At 39.2% G+C, this 22,036-nt stretch overlaps 1 protein-coding gene and 1 long non-coding RNA gene across 2 annotated transcripts in view; one reads left to right on the plus strand and one right to left on the minus strand.

The window, feature by feature from the left end:
- Positions 1–22,036, plus strand: part of LOC132405597 (teneurin-2-like) — a 1,448,984-nt gene that overhangs the window by 967,883 nt on the left and 459,065 nt on the right. The window lies entirely within an intron of this gene.
- LOC132405599 (uncharacterized) overlaps positions 1,963–22,036 on the minus strand; it is a 55,018-nt gene continuing 34,944 nt past the window's right edge. The window contains exons 3-4 of the long non-coding RNA XR_009515923.1: positions 4,897–5,271; positions 1,963–3,837 (exon numbers count right to left, since the gene is read on the minus strand). This is a non-coding gene — a long non-coding RNA (uncharacterized LOC132405599). The remainder of the gene's footprint in view (positions 3,838–4,896; positions 5,272–22,036) is intronic.

Genomic DNA, 22,036 nt, shown 5'->3' on the forward strand with positions numbered 1-22,036 from the left:
AACTCCACCTTGGAGCGGTGGAGGATGAGATGTGACCTGATAGAGGTGTACAAGATAATGAGAGGCATTGATTGTGTGGATAGTCAGAGGGTTTTTCCCAGGGCTGAAATGGCTAACATTTTTAAAGTGCTTGGAAGTAGGTACAGAAGAGATGTCAGGGGTAAGTTTTTTTATGCAGGGGGTGGTGAGCATGTGGAATGAGCTGCTGGCGACGGTGGTGGAGGTGGATACGATGGGGTCTTTTAAGAGACTCCTGGATAGGTACATGGAGCTTAGTAAAACAGAGGGCTATGGGTAACCCTAGGTAATTTCTAAAGTAGTTACATGTTTGGTATAGCATTATGGGTGGAAGGGCCTGTATTATGCTGTAGATTTTCTGTGTTTCTATTAATCTGTTACCACTGAACCACAACTGATGTGTCAACTTTATTCGTTTTCAAAAACTTTGAGTGTTGTCTCATTTTTAGTCTTCTTAATCCTGTTTGCAAGCCTTCCACGATGTTGCTCATTCCTTTCCTTGCAATCCTCTCCAGCACCCCAACCCTTCAAGGTGCCTGAATTTCTTTGGTATTGACCCTTTTAGGCAATCCTAATTTAAACTTTCTGCTATTCACAGTATGCCTTCCAATGCCAAATACAGAAACTTTGTACCAGAGCACTAAATTCTAAATTGTTCTAGCTCTCCCTCTTTTTCTCCATTCAAGTTACATATTCATGTTGATGCACTGTTTGTTTACTATCAACAAATGGTATATACTCATTGTCCTGATAGTCATAATCTCTTTCCACATTTAAATGCTATAATATCTATCTTCAAAAGGTTATTGCATGTAAACTAACTTCCAATGTTTTGCATTAAAATATTGATTATTTTTGTGACATTCTGGGTAAAAGTGACTTTTCTCAAATCCTTTCACAAATGAAGGTTTACTGAGCAATTCCTCTCATGACTCATGCAATTCTGATGCAATTCTCTTGTCAGGGATGTGTGGAATGACATCATTCACTATGCAATGTTCTGCTGCAACATTGGAGGGGAGCTTGGTCAATGTTGCTCTTTCGCACCTGTCACTGGGCTTAACCATGAGACCATGGTAAATAAGTTACTGATCACCATTCCTGGCAATTCCTTCTCCACTCTCCAGTCAACCTTGAACCACCTCTTCTCTGGTTTACGCCTCACCTGCAACTTTTCTGCTGATTCTTTTGATTCTTCAATTAATTGCTCAGTTTTCTTCTCTAATACAAACCCTGACCCCACCCCCTACAGCCAAAAGTACTTCTGGATTTGACAATGCTGATTCTTTAAATCGATTGTTTCTGCTCTCTAGTCCTTTGAGTGCCAAATGCATGAAGATCACGATTGAACCAGTCTCGTGCATTGTGAGGCAGCATCTCTGCAAGCTGTGCCACTCCTGCCCAGTAATCAAAATGGTTGCTGGCATCGTGTTGTTGCACCATTTTAATGCATTGTGATGGATGCAATACAATTACCAGGCAGTTGTCATTCACTTGTTAGGTGCCACATCGGTGCCCTTAAATATTTCAAAGTTCTTCATCAATTTAATGACTTTTGAAGTACAGGGATTGTTGTTATACAGGGGAATATAATGACCTTTTTGTGCCAGCAGCATTTCATGACTAGTAATTAGATATACAACCAGTTATTGGTTAAAGAATTAAGTTTGCCAGATTACAGAGAGAGAGCCAAGTTCAGTTATGTGGAGTAACACCGGATTTTTTTTTAACACTCTGTCTAGTAGGTAGTTAAGGATTCATTTAACAAGTACAAAATGAGATCTATTTTTGATTGATGTCTTGTGAGCACCACAATGAAACTAATGTTGTTGTTACTCCTTGCCAACCTTTTATTTCAATTTTATTTCCATTTCCATTTTATTATTGAAGCTTTGTATTTTCAGAAACACACAGAACACCAATGGGACACCACACACAGACACATGCTGTTTTAACAAAAGTGGTTTGTATTTACATGATCTCTTTAATGTAGAAAATGTTCAAAAACCTTTTATTAATGTGGGAAAAAATGATGGAAGCTTCAATGAATGGCTCAGTTTTGAAGGCTGGAGGGATGGCAGTGATGTAAAGGGTCTTACATGGTACGTTTTATAAAGTACAGCCAAATTGACTGAAAGCCATTAAAGAGACATTTAGTCACTGCTGGAGTTCCAAACAATGCCCATTCTTTTTATCTTTGGAAAGCTGAAGGATTATAGTGTGGAAAGGGACATCTTACTTTGGTAAACTGATGTCATAAAGCTTTCTTAAAAATTTGATATTCCTCATCTTCGGGAGAATGGATGCCTAACTCCTTGGCTCAGTTTGGAGTTGAGGCTGTGCATGTTAAGCAGGGACATCATCTCCTAGCCATGTTCTTCTTCTTGCTCATCTTACTCAGAATCTGAATCAGGTTTATAATAAAAGACATTTTGATAAGATTTGTTTTGCGGCAAGAAATTTCATAAAATAACTGCAAATTGCAGAAGTTATAAATAGTGCAAAAGATGAAAAATGAGATCATGTTCATGGGTTATGAACTGTTTAGTAATCTGATCTCAGAAGAGAAGAAGCTGGCCTGAAAACACTGACTGTGGGTCTTCAGACTCATGTACAGTTTTTGACTCATATTCTGCAGACACTGGGTATCCTTGTTCTTCTTCCAGCACTGGCTGATGTCCATCCAGGTGTTAAAGGTAGAGAGAGTTAGGGATTCCAGAGTTATGGTATGATGTGAATATAGCACAACCAATTGCAGATTCAATCAAGAACTATTGTTCAGTTCCTAATGTAAACTGGAAGCAGCAATCAGCTTGAAGTTAAAAGGACAGCTTTGCAAAGCAATAGCACTCTCTACAGAGCAAATGCTGCTGACCCACAGGGGGCTGGCTGCTCAAGAGATCTAGTTTGTAAAGTGAAGTTACCATCAGCCAAACATAAGACAATTGGATTGTGGCCTGCATCCAGAAAGACAACATGGGCCAAGTTATTTTGAACCATTATGATTGAATTCAAGGAAGCTTGCAAACAAGATACATTTTGTCACTTTACACATCAAATATGGTCACAGGCATATTTGTAACATCAATGGTTAGGTTATTTGTATACACAGAGTCCAGCCTCACAATATTACTATTGGAGTTTGGAATTCTGAGAAGCCTTTAGAACTTCCTTGTAAATGGCTTTGTCCCAGCAAAGGTGTTTGAACATTCAAAGCTGTTTCCCTATGTAGACATGTAACTTACTGAAGCATTGTCAGACTCAGAATGATTGAAGTAAATATTGTCATTTTAACTATTAAAATCGCATTGAATTACCTGCTGTTACCTTGGATCTTACGGGTATAAAATATGACGTACTTTGAGTTTGGGAGACCCTACTAATTGGGCCTCTAGGAGAATACCTGCTTGTCATGATGAATGAAGACTTCTATATCTCTGGCTTCGGCATCTCTCCAGTGATGAAGATCACAGTCACAATAGAGCTCCAATACATAGTGCTAGTGGCTTTGAGGAGTATTTCCAAGCTGGGAAGGAGCTCCAGTTATTGAGTTTGAATTTGAATTTGAGCCCATTATCTTCCTGTGTGGTAAAAATTGCAAGTTTGGAATCCAAAGATCTCAAAATAGTTTTGGTGCATTGCCATCATGCATTTTCTAGATCATACACACATCAGTCATGAAGTTCTTGTGGGAGAGGTATCTGATGTTTAACAAATGAGCCAATCATCTGAGCTGCTTTATCCCGGATGGCGCTGAGTTTTTAAGTAGGATTGTATCTGCTGTCATCCACACTAGTGGGAAGTGTCTCCTCACACTTGCTGCAATAACAGGAAATTCAGATTCAGATTAATTTATTTAACACATGGACCTCGAAGCATTCACCATTTCTGTGCATTCTAATAACCAATATTGAAGATTGTATGTATGCAACCTTCTCACCGAGGATCATATGCAAACTTGGCTTGTTAGCCGACTTAGCGGTGAGAAGGCCACCTTTTATAAGCAACACGTGTTTAGGGTCAGTATGATTTAGGTTCAGCAAAACGGGAAAGTTGACATGTTCTGATTAAGGAACATTGATTTTAGTGAATGGTGTGTAAATACTGCCCCATGCAACGTTATCAGTCACCAGAAAAACAACAGATTGTACACCGGCATAAAATTACAAGGAGAATATATTTACCAATATTTCAATTTTAACAAGCAGTTAACAGAAGAAGAAAAGAAAAACGTAAGGGTTCATTGCAGTTAAACCAATCTAAATGTGCTCATAAACGCTGGAACTGACTACTGGAGTAGATGGCTGTATCGCTTTACTCACGTGCTGAACCCCAGTTCAGCAAGAAAGACACCAGCCACAGTTCGAACTTCCCACCAAGACCACCTTGAAGAAACTGGATAACTCAGGAGTATTGCCACTTCCTCCTCAGAACCATTCATCTGCACAAAGCACCTGTTACAACAGGTGTCTCCTTTGAGCAGCACTCTACCAGCATCTTTCCTTGTGCTCCACAGCTCCTGCCAAAAGATCCGAAACCAGACTACTATCCTTCAGAAATCTGTTCCAGCCCAGGTCTCTTGAATCTTCTACTGCATCCCATTGCAGGAAGTTACAACATGTACCAAGACAATTAGCTAACACAACATTCCTAAGGTTGAACAACATATCTACTTATCTTGTGCCAAAGCCAGAGCACTCTTACTTACAGAACATACTGCTTTTACAGAAAACTGCTGAACTAAAAATACCTTGCAGGATAGCAGTAGAAATCTTAACCGAGGTATTACATTTACAATGTAACAAACTTTAGATCTCAGCTGTACTACCTTGCAGAGAGTTCATTCTATTCTGTCATAGGAGGAAGACAATGTCTTACCATTAGCAAAGTCAAAGCTTTCCAGTAATTTCATTGTTTTCAGCTCATTGTTGAAGAATTTATGGCTGACCTCTTCCCTGTTACTCATGATTTTCTGTTATGTCATATTTATTTTCAAGCTGGAAAAGCAAGAGAGAGATTGTTACATGAGATTTAATACTCTTACTGTAGTTTCAGCTGAAGCTTCTGCTAATTCAGTCATGTTAATATTCTGATAGTTGGAAGTAGAATAAACAATCTTCATCTTGTCAATCACTTCCCTTCAGGTTATTCCTTGAGATGTTTATTCATTGTAAACAGCATTTCCAAACATGCCAGAAGCACATTATTATCTTGATAAACTGGTCTGGTCAGCCAGCGTCAGTAATCGGCAACCTGTTGGCGAGAGGACATTATAGATTAGCCTGACCTTGTCATTGTCATCAGATCAATGACATCATTTTCTTTAAAGAATGTCGCAAATAGGTGGCCAAGCTGATTTCTTCCCCGTCCAGCTCAGAGTATTTGAAACTATGTGTAATGTTTTTGCTCACATGGTTGAAAATTAACTTATTTAAATGCCTTTGTACTTTTTAAGTTATCATGGTCCATTTTTGCAGAAGATACTCTCCTGACTTCTCACAGTGCATTAGAATTGTTGATATGCAGTGCCAAGTTTTATAAGTATTACATGACAGAATTTTATTGTAAAACCAACGTCTTAGCCCACCGATCCCCAAACGACAACATATGGTTTCTGAGTTTACTGCATAAATGGCATCACCGGGGGGCACCTAGACGTGTGTAATTGCCACTTCCGCAGAGGTCAGTTGAGCTCCACCTACACATGACACAGGCCCACTCATTTATGTGGATATTCACAGCAAATGCAAGGTCTGCTTCAAGTGGAATGTAAATGGTCCTGCTGGAGGAGTATGGTGTTGGAACGACTTACAGGCACGTCCTTCTCAACTTCTCTCTTGAACATCCCTGGGGATATCCTTCAGGCCCCATGTACCTGACAAGTTCCCACCCAGGACCCTGATCAGAAACCAGAAGCCATTTGAAACCAGTCTTCCCTTCCTGATGCCATGACGCATTCTTCAATTTGTGATAAGGAGCAATATTGGTTGGAAAAAAGGCATTTGCCTTCATTCATGAAACTGCTATTTTGGCTCTGTTCAGGAATGCAGCACCCACTGTTAGTGGATCTGTACAACAGTGTGGACTTGGATTAGCCATGGAATATTACAATTAACCTAGAAAGCTTGAGATTATCGTCATTTTTAAAAGAGCAACCAATTTCCCATTTGCCATATACATGTTTGTGCTGTCAGATTCAAGTCAAACATAATTCCTCGCCTTGCTGAACGACCTGTTGATATTGTGAAAGGTTGACTATTTGGCCATGAGTCACATCCAAGGATAGGGAAGTTTACAGGGAAGTATTTGATGCATGATTTCCAGTATCAAAGTGTCTATGTGCTTATACTATGGTCTCTGTCCCAGCCCTTTCTCAATTCATGAAAGGATTCCATGAAAGAGTTTTCCTTTCTCTTTCCCACTGTTATATGAACTATTTAGAGAGCAATGCTGCAGAATCACAGTACTCATCTCATCAAAACCAGAGTGCGTTTCAAAATCTGGAAAATAATATACTCAAAGAATCTTGCGAGGAAGCATAGATTCAAGCCTACATTATCACGAGAGCCAAAAGCTGCTGTGCCATCTGTATGCTCAGAGTAATTTACATACAAGATTGAAAGAATGGTAGTACAATATTATTAGGAACAGGAACTGGGCATTTGGCCAATATGCCCATCCCTCTTTTGTAGACCACTACCCCTCATAGCCCTCAATCCTATTTCCATCCATAAATACATTTAATTATCTTTTTGACACAGTTATATTGTTTGCTTCAGTGGTCCTGATTGGCTGTTATTCTACAGATGTGAGAAGTTGTATTTGGATTTTATTTTTATTTGCAACGGATCTTTTTCTTCAATGTGAAAGAAGGCTTCTTCTTCAAAGAAGGTTAATACAAAGCTTTTCTGTGAAACAAGGAATAAAATGTACCTGCGCTGAGTCTGCCTTGAATGAGTTGTAAATAATCCAGGAGCATGTTTCTCTTCATTATACTCATCTGCTCATTCATTTAGTTCAGTTCAGTTTCTGAAGTGCAGCCAGAGCTTAGTGAGTTATCAGCTCAAGTTGGTGATCATGTGTGTGAATGCCAGGTTGACAGTCATTAGCTACAGATCAGGACTCAAGTGTTTTTAAACTATTACCTAATTCAGTATCAATAAAATAAGATTTTATTGGCTGTTTTCCATTGGCTAAAATCTCAAACAGATTTGGTTGGAGAAGTCATGGGAAATAGGTACTTATTTTGATGAAGCAAAATGCCACTGATCGAAGAATTTATCTTTCACAGATCCACCTTCATAAACAATTCTTTAAAAACATATCATATGTCACTATAAATGTTTATATTTTGACATTTATCCCCAATTACTATTAACTGAGGATGCAGCTGCGAGTAAACCATATTAATAGCTGTGCACTAAAGAATCTTCTGGCAAAACCTGTCAAAATTTTTGAATAGCATTCTCAACCAGAAATACTAGAATTCATAAAATAGTTGAAAAAATTATAATAAAATACTAAAAAACACTGTCAGTAAAATCATTTCGTTTTAATTAATGGTCCTTAATGTTTGCGTTAGTTTTTCCTCATCAATGAAATTATTTGAGATGATGTTTGCTGTAAGAAGTGGGTCTGTTTTGGTGCATTTTCAGCGTATACAGCCCGCCATTACATGGTAATCCCAGCATGTCTGTGCTTTGTCATTAGCGAGCTCACCTTCAAAGTGCAAATTACGATAAAAAGTTCTGTGAGTTCTGTTTTTGTGCAGGACTGCCAAACTTGGTGGCCATGATTTAAGATAATCTCAGTCACTTGATTCAGAATTTAGAGCATTTTCCTGTGAGATCAATCCTGTATCTCAACTTCAGTGACAAATATAAATCTCTCAACTGTTAGATCTTTAACTTTCTCATTTAATCATCTATCTCTGCTGCAGCAAATGTAATTTTTTTTCCCCATGATAATCTTCAAAACTAAAAACCAGGTAACCTCCTGTTTTGGACATACATGATTTGATATTTTTAAAAATATTTGAAAAATACATGGGCATTCTAGTCACTCATGGCCGAGACCGATTAATGTGCGTAGATTTATTTCAATTAAAATATTTTAAGTTATATGAAAAATATGTATTTATTTTCAAAGAGAGTGTTGTGCTTCATAATAAAGATTAAACCTAATGTATGATAGCTACTGGCCACTAAGGTTTCTGCCAAGCTGGCCAGATTCCCAGTGGCTGAAGTTTTCTGGAATCTGTATGTAGACCATTTGAGACTGCCAGCACAAATCTTTTGCTGCTGCATTTGCAAATTTCAAATCCTAATAAAAAATTTACAATCCACAGGAATTTTCTATAAGGTCATATAGTAATTATTGTAAGAACATTCCTTGCTTGTGACTTGTGGTAGCATGTCCCAAGCATGTGTGTGTGCTCAGCTTACGTGATTCCCACCTCAACTTTCAAGATTCGAGATATAATTTGGAAGAAGTCAGGCAATGTGTAATCTCTGCTACCAAGCAGGAAATGGAGTGCAATTACTGAGATGGGCAGGCTCAGCAGCAATGAGATGGTGAAAACATCTGCCTGCTTCACAGCCATTTGCACAAGTGGTTGGGTCAAATGGCTGCTTCTCATTGGTAACGTGATTATGTACAAATGCACATACATCCACCTGGAGACTTATGGCCTGGGGGCTGCAATCAAGAGCCCTGTCATCATTGTAGCACATGGTTATTAAAGTTGTGAAGTAGAACTGAAAATACCCCGCTGAAGTATAAGTATTTCTCATTATTTTGGGGTGAATTTTTTGCTGCCCATGAAGTTTTGCCTCACGTGTTTTGAACCAGGCAGTCCAGCTTTGGAGATAGACATTCATTCTTTTGAAACCCGACTATTTTTCATCTGTATATTAAAATAAAATTACTCAGTCTATGCAACAGACTATAGTTTGGAGTTTATAAATAATAACTATTTCTGTAATGATTTTTGTTAAACGGTGCTATGTCATATAGGTGAGGCATCGAGTTTCAACTGTTAATTCCCATACTTAGACGATCATTATTTATTTATTTAGAGATATAGTACAGAATAGGCCCTTCAAGTCGTGCCACCCAACAATTTGACCCAAGCCTAATCACGGGACAGTTTATAATGACCAATTAGCCTACTAACTTATTCAATTTAAAAATGGACAAAAGATAGAAGGCCTGTCCCAAACCAGATTATAATAGATGCCAACCACTGACTGGACTGAGATGATGCCAATGCAATTTATCAATATTTATAAGAATCCTTCATAAAGTCAGCATCTCTGAAATATTTAGCCTAATGCTCTGCTAATTTTTGAACCGATGGCAGCCAAACTGATCAACTATATTAAATGTTACCATATGTAATGCTCGAAATATAGAGGTAATTTATAAATATATTGAATTTCATTGTAGTTTGGAAGTTAAAATGGCCCATGTAAGCCAATGAAAAAGCAAGGAGCTTGGATGTGTCAATGTAATTGAATATAGGAAGAAGCAGTTAATTGTCCTACATTTATTTGGAAACTAAAGCCACTAGTGAACAGTTTAAATGTGTTCCCTATAGTGGTTAACACAAATGAAGAAATTGAGGAGGTATTTGCAGATACTCATTCGGTGCATTCTTTTGATTTATTTTTGATATGCAGCTACAGTATTTCTGATAGATAAATTGCAGCAACAGAAATCCTTACTGTATTGTAGTTAATCATAACGTTACATTTTCATAGAGGTACTGCACCTAGTTGATGGGTTGTCATATTGATGACATTAGTGAGCCTCGAGAACTGCAGATGGAGGTGGCATGGTTAGCAAACTGCCATGCATTTTGAGGGGTTGAACACATTATGCACATTCCCCATCTATAATCCTTTCTTCTAGTTGTCATAATTTTCCATCACTTCATTATTCTTCATGGTTTGTCATGGCAAAACAGTTTTCACAGCGTATCAACATTCTAAATGCCAGAAAATTATGTCAATGTTTTAAGAACTGAAAAGGTCAATCCACTTGTCACAGCATTAGGTGGCAGTTTTTTGCCTTGCCCCCTAACCTAAACTAAGAGAAACAGGTCCTTTGGCCCCTCAAGTTCATGCTCATGGTTAAATATCTTCTTTACCATACTTCTATTTTATTAAATTCAATGTACTATAGCTTGATATACAATCACCTGGATATCTGAGAACCTTCTTGGTGAAGTACATTGTTTGTATCACTGACCAACACAGACCAAGTAGTGCTGGGGGCAGCCTGCAAACATTGCCATTTTGCATAGTAGGGGAATCAAGGGTTATGGGGACAAGGCAGCTAGGTGGAAATGAGACCATGGCCAGATCAGCCATGATCCTATTGAATGACAGAGGAGGCTTGATGGGCCAGATGGCCTACTCTTGCTCCTATTTCTTATGTTTTTATGTTTCAGCGCCAATAGGGCATACCCACAACTTACTAATCCCAACGCATACGTCTTTAGAAAGTGAGAGGAAACCAGAGCACGAAGAGGAAACCCAAAAGGTCACAGGGAGATTGCACAAAATCCTTACAGACAGCAGCAGATTTTGATTCTGGCACTGTGAAGCATTACGCTAACCACTGCACTATGGTGCTGCAGCAGTCTCACTGCTGTTCTATTTTTCAGACCCATCAGTATTTGACCCTTCCACTCCACTGCAATCCCCAATCATGCAGCAATTCACCGATCTTAAAAGCTTCTTTGCTCTATTTCCTGAGCCAATTCCAAAATCAAAGGTGAGCTAAGTTCCATGGGCACTCTCCCAGCGGTTTTAATGCTTCATTTCCACTGCCCATTTGCTATTCTCTTTTGCATTCTGGGCATCGTTGTTTGTGCGGCAACAAATTGCTGTTTCCTCTGCCTTCTGTTAATGCAGTTAGAACGCCCATTCCTAGAAGGTGCATTAGTCAAGGCAAGCAACACACAATAAAGTTGCATGAATAAATTATTTCACTGGTGACTTTGCTTTATTCATTCATTATCTCGCTCATCCCCACTGCTGTATTAATTTATTCATTCATCCCCCCCATGCTCCTGTGTGAATGCAATTGATCACTGGCACATTATTCTTCATTAATTTATCGATTAGCTGACTGACATGTCAGCTCTCCTATGAATTTCTCAATAAACCAATGCTACCCCCTAATCACTCCCCCACTGTTGTATTAATGTAATGGTGCACGCTCCTTCCAAATTTATTGTTTCAGCAATGGTCAGTGCTCTGTTAATTTATTATTGCACTGGTGTCTGCTTAGTTGTGATACATTCATTAGTAGCCTTCTCCATTTGTGACTGTGATCAACCATGTTATTTCATTACTTTTGTCATAATTTATCTTCTGCGTTTTAGAACATTATTTTTTTATATCCATGTCATCAGAGAGCTGGGGCTTGTCATCCTCTGTCCTAGCTTTGCTGTCAAACGATTCCTTTGGGACATAGTGATAAAACTTGACAAAATTATATAAATCTTGGATCTGGAGTATAATGCCACAGGAAATTGACTTGCATGTATTATAAACTACTCATGATCAACACCTTTGTGTATCACACCATGTCCATCACATGTGAAAGTCATACTTTTATGCAGATGTTTTTTAAACATAATAAAAATTCACAATTCATTAAAAAAATACCTGCAAAACAAGGAGCAGATATGAATGAAACCACAAGCATGACAGCTCAGAAGCAACCTGATAATAAATTTACTTTGAACTTTGAACCTTGTGAATGAGCACAAGATAAAACTCAGTTAATCGGAGAAAACTCTGAATGTACTGGTGAGTTGAAGGCAGGTACTTCCACAACTTTTACAAAGTACCTAGATGAGGACATGAGGGAATGGTAAAAATTGCTATAAATATCATGCAGGATTGGTGCTGTTTTAAAAAAATCTGGCATTGTTAATATTTTTACTTGTGCAAGCACCAGGTTGCTTGATCAAATTGAACATTCTTGTTGCAGACAGAGAAAATCTGCAAATGCTGGAAATCCAAGCAACACACACAAAATGCTGGAGGAATTCAGCGGGTCAGGCAGCATCTACGGAAAAGAGTACAGCCAGCGTTTCAGACTGAGACCCTTCAGCAAGACTGGAGAAGAGAAGATGAGGAGTAGATTTACAAGGTGGGGGGAGGGGAGGGAGGAATACAAGGTGATAGATGAAACCGGGAGGGAGAGAGGTGAAGTAAGGAGCTGGGAAGTTGGTTGGTGAAAGAGATACAGGGCTGGAGAAGGGGGAATCTAATAGGAGAGGTTAAAAGCCTATGGAAGAAAGCAAGAAAGGAAAAAAGGGAGGTGGAGCACCAGAGGGAGACAATGAGCAAACAAGGAGATAAGGGGAGAGAGGGGAAAAGGGATGGGGAATGGTGAAGGTAGCGGATCATTACCGGAAATTTGAGAAATCGATGTTCATGCCTTCAGGTTGGAGGCTACCCAAACAGAATATAAGGTGTCGTTCCTCCAACCTGAGTGTGGCCTCATAGTGATAGCAGAGGAGGCCATGGATTGACATACTGAAATGGGAATGGGAAGTGAAATTAAAATGGGTAGCCCATCTTATTTTCTAATTAATGTATTTTGAACAGACATGGGACAAATGAGTACTCTGGGTACTCTTTTGAACAGATATTAATTTGATACAGCCGGTAGGTTTACTATTTTAAAAGCAGCACCCTTTTAAAATTCAGATTCCTACTGGCAAATGCTAGGCTCCGTTTCTTCAATATAAGATGGCTGAACATTTTGACGATGGGCAGCATGCAGACAGAGATAAGGACTATACTTTTTTTTTGATCAAGTAAGACTCTGTAGTTGAATACCTACAATTTTTTTGGTACATGTTCTCTGTGATTCTTGTCAATTCCAAAGAACTCTGAGATATAGTGTCAAGAAGCCTTCATCTTCGAGCCATGAGAACCTTGGAGTGAAGTTGGTCGAGCCAGAAATAAATTGTACTTCAAGCTTAATCAGCCTTCATTATATGTACACTCTTATATTCTTCTATAGCCCACACTTAAACAATTACTTATGTTTAACAAAAAAAACATTTTTCTTTGTCTGTTTGCTTTCACAATATTAGTAAGCAAGTGGCATTCCTCATCTTATTCTGTATCTCATCAGCTTCCCCCTGGAATCATTTATGTGCTTTCCTGCCAGCACTTCATCCCATTTGACTTACACCATAGATTTTCTAAAAATCATCTCGTTTAAAAATTAACTATTAACTTTTTTACGCTCTCTTCGACAATGTCAAATTGAATGTCAAAATATTACGGTTATTAGATCCAAAACATTCCTTTATTTGTTCTCTTATTTGTTACATTAAAATGAAATGCCATACTGCATTCCCTCTGGGCTCCTTACTACATTGTTTTAAAAAAGAACTCCTTCTGCAATTTAAATACATTTGTTCACACAGCCAGTCTTTCCCCGTTATGAATTCCAGTCAAATCAAGGCAGATTAAATCACCCAGGATAGCTATGCCGACTCTCAGATGCCTGAATATTGGATCAGTCTCCCTTTGTTTATTTGGTGTCTTATAACATTTCTAGCACTATTTGTTTTCTTTTTTCTTTCCTTTTATTTTTGTGCAAAGAGATCTGCATCCCTTCCAGCATCTGACTATAACTAGACAATTTCTAACAAATAAAATTGCCACATTGTCTGCCTGGTCTTCCAATTTTTTTTTATTTTTTGCTGATTGGAAATGTTGTGTATGTTGTCAAGGATGTGGGAGGAAGTGAAAAAGAGCCAAAATAAATGCAAAGAAACTAAATATTGAAGAATATATAGAAAGAAGATAAAGTTATTTTCAGTGTCATTGAGTCAGACTGTAATGCAGTGAACAGTACTGTTCAGTAGTAATAGAAATCTGCTGCAAGCCTCCAGCTAATCATAGGGAGAATAAGGCAGTTTCAGGCAGCCAATACGTGCCAGCTCCGGTAATTGAGGGATTTCAATCTTCTTCATGTTGACTGAAGTATTTCCAAAAGGATCAAGAGCGAAGAATTTAGATTAGGCCAGAGAGCATGTACTTTTTTGACTGGCATTTATTGGATGGGTGGACTGGACTTAAGATGTTTGCTAAACTTCTCCATTTATATAAAAAAATAAACTTTAAGTCCTCAGTTTTAATGCTTGTTATATGATAATGTTACTTATTCCGCACTTTCTGCTGATCCAATGGGTTATTTTGATTTCTGATTTTGGAGACTTTTGTTCTAAAATGTGATCACATTTTTTGTCCCTTTCCAGCTCAGACCCTTGCCCAGCCCTGCCATACACCCTGATTCTTCATCTTCCATCCTAGTGTTAAACCATTTACCTCAGGCACAAAACAAGTATTGCATGTTACATAGTGTAAGAAACCTGTCCTTGACATGGCAATCAATATATGATCTGACTTACATGGGCAGAGTTCCCAAAAAGCTTTGAGACACTTCTTTAAAAGTATAATTCTGGTGTCAGCTGTTTCATAAAACATCAAAAGTTGAAGAGTTTTCAAGCTCTCAAAGGTCAATAACCTATCTACTTCAAATTCCTGGATTTACAAATTTCCCCTCTAATGCTGTTTGCTCTTTGGGCATATGCATCTTCAATTTACAAAGCTATATGCAGCTGTAATGAATAATGCTACATTCTCCACCCATAGGTGTACATTATACTGGACTACTCGCAATGCATTTCACCCAGTCTTTTAGAATAATGAATTTTCCTAACAATAAACTATTTTCCAGGTATGCATCCCTTTATAAATTGAAAAATACTTGTAGTTTAAAATAGGTTACACAATTGCTATTGGTATTAAATGGGTCGCATTTCGCAGAATGTAATGATAAAGTGAAAAGTGATGGAACTCCCGAATCTGCATTACCAAACCACTTTCTTGTATAACAAATCCTACTTTCTGCATATCTGCCTTCACCCTGCCACATGACAGGTTTTGCTTTGTAGAGTCCAAACAGTTTTATGCATCTAGCACTGGCAGCCTTTGCAATAACCCAGGCAGTAGCTGAGAAAATCACAAATCATGGCACGCATTATTGATGATGTCTGCTGACTACATGCTAAAGGACTCCAGGAGGTCCACACAGATGCTGAGTGCTGATCAAATGCCTCAGCAATTACACAGTTCCTGCCTCTCTGATGGGCCTTGTACTCCGACTGTAATATACTTCTTTCCCGTATTGTTTCTTTATTTGTATGCATTTTCACTAAGTTTGATTCCTTTCTCGTCTCTTTTGTTCTCATCTTGTGCCTCATAACATGCACAGTCCTTACAGTCTGGGAAAAAATATGTTGGCAAGATAAGCTGGCTCTGTGCCAAAAACATGAGGTGCAATGGAATGGTCTGGGGATTTAGCAGATGCTTTAAATCCCCAAAGCATTGTATTGTCACATATTTTGTTTAATGTCAAATATGTCAGTCAACAATGTAATCAGGTAAGCATATAGTACAAGAGCTTCTCAAAATGAGCATTTGGAATGAATAAATATAAGAAATTCTGCTGATGCTAGAAATCCAGAGAAAGACACACTAAATGCTGGGGAACTCAGCAGGTCAGGCAGCATCTGTAGAAATGTATAAGCAGTTGACATTTTGGGCCTAGACCCTATTTCCATGTTCTATTGATAAAGGACCTGCATATTATGTTACTTGCCCTTTACCATATTTTACATTCAGTCCTTGCAGTGATCATCAAGTGCCAGAATTGCCTTTAACATTTTTTTTCTATCCTTTTCTCCTTTTTTCTTGAAGCAGCATTGCTACACTAGAGATTGGGGACATATCTATTGGAATTGAAGAGGGTTATAGAGATCTGTTCAGGAGGAGGATTTGAATCCAGAATCTGTATTACTCCATGTCATAGTAGGTCCATTGCTTGGCCCATTGATAGACCTGGCCCCAATGTGATAGGGATTCTGAATGCTAACATATAACTGGGGGAAGAAAGCAAGACAGTGATGTTATCTACATGTACTTCAGCAAGGCATTTGACAATGTCCCACATGGCAGGCTGGTCAAGAAGGTTCATTTGCTTGTCATTCAGGATGAGGTAGTGAATTGGATTATGCATTGCCAATGTGGGAGAAGCCAAGGAGTGGTAGTAGAGGATTGCCTCTTTAACTGGAGACCTATGACTAGTGGTGTGCTGCAAGGATTGGTGCTGGGTCCTTTGTTGTTTGTCATCTATATCAATGATCTGGATTATACTACAGTTAACTGGATCAGCAAATTTGCAGATGACACCAAGATTGGGGGTATAGTGGACAGTGAGGAAGACTATCATAGCTTGCAGTGGGATCTGCATCCGCTGAAAAAATAAGCTGAAAATGACGGATGGAATTTAATGCCACCATGTACGAGGTTTTACACTTTGGTAGGACCAACCAGGATAGGTCTTATACAGTGAACAGTAGGTTACTGAGGAGTATGGTAAAACAAAGTGATAAGTGAATATAGGTCCATAATTCATTGAAAGGTAGAGAGGATTGTAAAGAAAGCTTTTGGCACATTGGTCTCCATAAATTCATAAGACCTTAAGACATAGGAGCAGAATTAGGCCATCCAGCCCATTGAGTCTGCTCCACCATTCAATCACAGCGGATCCTTTTTTGTTTCTCTCCTGCATGGAGAACAGGAAACACGAGGAAATCCACAGGTGCTGGAAATTCAAACAACACACGAAATGCTGGTGGAAGACAGCAGGCCAGGCAGCACCTATAGGGAGAAGCGCTGTCAACATTTCGGGCCGTATGTCAACAGCGCTTCTCCCCATTGAGAACAGGAGTTGGAATTTTATGTTGAAGTTTTATAAGACACTGGTGAGGCCTAATTTGGAGTATTGTGTCCCGATTTGGTCACCTACTTACAGGAAAAATGTGAAGAGGGATAAAAGTGTGCAGAGAAAATTTACAAGGATGTTGCTGGGTCTGGTGGGCTTGATTTATAAGGAAAGATTGAATAGGTTAGGACTGTATTTTTTAGAATGTGGAAGATTAAGAGGAGATTTGATTGAGGTATACAAAATAATGAAGGGCATAGATGGGGAAATTGCAAGCAGGGTTTTTTCCATGGAGATTGGGTGGGACAACAACCAGAGGTCATGGGTTAAGGGTGAATGGTGAGAAGTTTAAGGGGAACATGAGGGAAACTTCTTCAGTCAGAGGGTCAAGAGAGCGAGGAATGAGCTGCCAGCACAAGTAGTGTATACAAGCTCAAATTCAATATTTAAGAGAAGTTTGGATAGATATAAGGATCATAGCGATACGGAGGGCTATGGTCCCAGTGCATGCCAATGGAATAGGCAGTTTACATGGTTTCAGCATGGACTAGATGGTCCAAAGAGCCTCTTTCTCTGATGTACTTCTGTATGATTCTAGTTAAAATTATATCTCAAAATGTCGTCCAATCGTTTCTAGCAAGATTTTAGAAACATCAGGAAGAGTCTGCTGAATTGCTGTTGAAGTTTAAAGTTTCTCCCCTTATTATGGAGAGAAGCACTGAGGCACGAAACTCCTGAGAGATTAATTTTCAGTGCTGCCATTTAGAATGCCCGCATTTCAATAGCTGTCAATCACAGTGGTGAAAAGTTGGTGTGGTGGTGAAAATCAATCTTAACAGAATCCTGAATTTTAATGATTTTTTTTCTCCCTGATTTGTTTTTCTCTTTCTTCTTTTCTCCTTTCTAATTCCAGCCCAGGGAAGTTGGAATCCAGAGTCTGATACACTAAGTGCAAAATTATAACAGATCCTGGAGTAGAGTACCTGTTTCCCGGTCTGCATTGTCTTATTAGTGTAAAATGTTTTCTTAACAGTATTGGTTGTCAAAAAGCATTCTAGAAATGCACAGGAGTGACCTCTTGGTTGTCTTGTTCCATGAATTAGTCTCCGGGTGACAGGAATGGTCCAAATAGGTCTTCATTTATTTCCATATACCTTAGTTAAATACCCATTTCTTTGGATGTCTGCAGTCCAACCATTCTGAAATAGCTCAACGTTGTCTGGGGCAAAGCTCATTGGCTGTTGACTCATCTGACATCATTGCAAGATTGTTGCAACATGTTGGAGTACCTCAGCACACACACAGTAGCAGCTCAAGATGGTAGACATGTAAGAAATCCTCGCATTTATAGGGCAATTTTTTAAAAAGTGCCATCCCACACACAATACAGATTCATCCATTGAAAATATATAAAGATACTTATCAATTTTGTGATTATAGGTTTGTTCTTCCTGAGGTATCGGAGTACCAATCATCCTCTCCAAATTGGAGAGGAGACAGACTATTTGCAATCACACTGCATTATTGTTCTTCCAGAACTTTTCCTACAGCTTGTGCAGTTGACTGATTATATTTCAACATTTGATACAGAAAAAAGTCAGATGCTCAGGCAATTGCATTGGGAATTTTAAAGCCAGTAACTTAAAACCTTAAACCATAAAATGATGCATTGCCATAACTCATTTGCACACTTTCTGTCAGCTGTCATTATTCTGATACTACTGCAGCATCACTGATCTTTTAGTAAACAATTTTAAAACATTTTTCTTTGTCACGAAGTATAAAACAAGATCAACACATGGTGATGCTGTGAAGAATGTGTGATGGTGCTAACTTGAATGACTTGCTGAGATTTTTAAAGGTTGTATGGGAACTAGGGTGGTAAAAGCACTGAGGTTATTGTAGTATAGGGGTAGTCTTCTTGAATTTGGCTGGAGTGTCTTAAAATGAGATACTGGTGCTTATCAATACAATTAATTGTACTTATGTGCTATGCAGTCGAATTTCATCAGATGCCCGTACAAGTAGTCCCTGAGTTACGAACGTCTGACTTACGGACAACTCGTACTTACGAACCGAGGAAGGAGAACGCCGTCTGCCATTTTAAGTCAGATAGTGACGCCATCCACCATTTTAAGTCATTGCCGTTGATACTGTGTTGAGTGTTTAACTTTGTATTTGGCTTAAAATTTTCTTAGTAAGATTCACCCTGACCCCCCCCCCCCCCCCATTTCAGTTGGCTAGTGGCGCAGTGAGATCAGCGCCAGGCTGGAGAACTGAGGTTCCCGAGTCTGGTTGAGTTGACAGACTGCTCCCATGCTGGGTTGATGTCGATCCAGTGACTCCCGTACCATCCATACCGGGTTGATGTCGAGCTCGCAACTCGGCCTCGTAAAAAAAACACTGCCACCTCCAGTTTAAATTCCCATGTGGAATATTGTGGAGGATCAAATACCCAAACCCAGCACAGCCCCCACTTATCCCATTTAGCCTGTCTCAGTGCGGTGGTCCTTAGGACCCAGTGGACCTCGGGAGCCGGCGGAGCTCGGGACCCGCCACCCGCAGTGTTTCTGTTCCATTGACGGGAAGCGATCGTGATTGAAAATAAAGTGGAAATAATAAAGCGTTTGGAAAGAGATGAAATGCCATCGGTCATTGGGAAAGTGTTAGGCTACAGTTGGTCAACGATCGGAACAATTTTAAAGGGTAAAGAATAAAGTGAGAATAATGGAGCATGTGAAAGGCGCTGCCCCGATGAAAGCCACAATTATTACTAAGCAATGCAGTGGTTTAATTATTAGAATACATACATTCTTAAGTGTTTTATATGAATAGAAAGGTAAAATATATACTATATATTAAGACAAACATTTGACTAACTGACGCTAAATAATACCGGATGTACTTGTTCTGACTTACGTACAAATCCGACTTAAAGACAGACTCAGGAACGGAACTCGTACGTAACCCGGGGACTGCCTGTGTTCAAATGCATCTGTAAACTGTTGTGTTGTCCTCTTTGAGTGCAGTTCATGGAGACGTAAATGCTGTAGGACTCTGAACTGGAGAAAATTATAACACCAGTGGAGGCTACTTGGCCCATCGGGTCTGTGCCAGTCAGAAAAAAAAGCTATCCAAACTCGTTCCACATTCAATCACAAAGTCTGTAGCCCTGTAGATCACAGCTTCAAGTACATGAAGGTTCTTGGTCAATCGCACTTTCAGACAGAGCTGCAGGCTACCACACTTTATGCAGGCACAATGTTTGAATGCCCCAGCCTCAACACCAGAGAAAGGTCAGAAAACAAGGTGAGATTCCACTGCACATTTATGGAAAACTGGAGTGAAATATGTCACTGAAATATATTTTGTTCTATGATCTAAGGTATCTAACAGTGAAGAATCTGTTGAGCTATGTTATTGTTTAATATAGCAGTTCCCTATTTCATCTTATCTTTCTCAGTGATCAAGTATATCCCAGCATGCCCCCACTAGTATTTCATTTCCTTCCACTCCTTTAGTCACCATTCATCCAAATTCTCTCTCCAAACCTCTCCTGAAAGCCCCTTTGGCATCCACACTGACATCTTTAGCAGAACTTTGATCAAAATACTACAGGCACTGGAAATCTTTACACCACATCTGTTTTTTATCTACAAAGCTTCACCCTCATAAAGCCTACCTACTTCCTCCTAAACCTAATTGGGCCCACAGTTCAGAAATCAGTTCATTGTACACATTCAAGATGAGTACAAAACAAAAAAAAAATCAGTTTGTTGTACACATTCAAGATGAGTACAAAACAAGGCAGGGACTGGCATTGGGAAAAGTCAGAAAGGCACACACGGTAAATTTGAATATGAGAACAGTTGAGAAGACTGCAGAGGTCAAACCTAGAAATGACCCCAGGAAACAAGAGATTGTTGCCTTCTCTCAGGGAGACAGTGTTTGCCCTCCTGTACTTGCCAATACTGCTAATGTCTTTGTTCCTTCTTGATGGTCAGTCCAGAATATTGTTAGCCATATTAAGCTGGTGTATTTGACAGCTGGATCTTCTAGGCATGGAGTTGTTTTAGATTTAGTACCAATGAACTTGAGTTATCCTTGTTTAAGCATTTTTACCAGCTAACTTCCAGTCACCAGGAGCAGACTTTGCAAAAGCATTCAGAGGGATAAAGTCAGGCTGAAAATAGACATCAAGGCAAATGTCTTTAGGATATTTGTGAGGAATGCCATACAGACTGACATACAATGTTACTTTGAGACATTTGTTTTATTGCCCTTTTTATATTAATCATTGTGTCCAGGCAAATGCTCTGACAATCATCAGCTAAGGCAATTGGGTTTATGATTACTGGAAGTGTACTCAGATCAAGTGTTCAAAGACAGCTGAGCAAAAAGGGGCCTAAGATTTCCTGTCCCTTCTACTTCCTTCTCCTTCATCTCCTCGTGCTGCTTACTTAGCCATGAAAGTAAGGCCTGTGCTCATATGACAGTGAAGTTGTGCAGAAATTAAAAGATATCCACAATGGTCAGAATACTTAAGAGTAATTGAGACAAATGGAAACATTCTTTAGCTTGTCAATAATTGTCTCTAATGGAATTCATTTTAAATGTGGATAACATAAAATGAATGCATAAAATGCACGGGAAAGTTATCATAAACACAAGAGGTTCTGCAGATGCTGGAAATCCAGTGAACACGTTACAAAATACTGGAGGAACTCAACGGGTCAGGCAGCATCTATGGAAAACAGTCAACATTTCAGGCCAAGTCATTTCAACAGGACTAACAAGAAAGGGGAAAGACGGCTGAACAAAAAGCTGGGAGGAAGGGAAGAAGACTAGCTAGAAAGTGATAGGTGAAGGCAGGTGGATAGAAAAGGTCAAGGGCTGGAGAAGGAATCAAATAGAACCTTTGGAGAATTGGAAGAAGAAGGGGAACTGGGGGAGGTGATAGGCAGGTGAGAAGAGGTAAAAGGTCAGAGTGGGGAAGGGCAGAAGAGATTTTTTTTTACCAGAAGAAGAAATTGATATCTATGCTATCAGGTTGGAGACTATCCATATACGGTGTTGCTCCTCCAAACTGAAGGTGGTCTCATCTTGGCACAAGAGGAGGCCACGGACCAACATGTTGGAACTGGAATGGGAATTAGTATTGTAGCGGTGTGCTACACGCAGCGCTAAA

This window comes from Hypanus sabinus, chromosome 15, assembly GCF_030144855.1.
Source record: "Hypanus sabinus isolate sHypSab1 chromosome 15, sHypSab1.hap1, whole genome shotgun sequence".
Classification (NCBI taxonomy): Eukaryota; Metazoa; Chordata; class Chondrichthyes; order Myliobatiformes; family Dasyatidae; genus Hypanus; species Hypanus sabinus.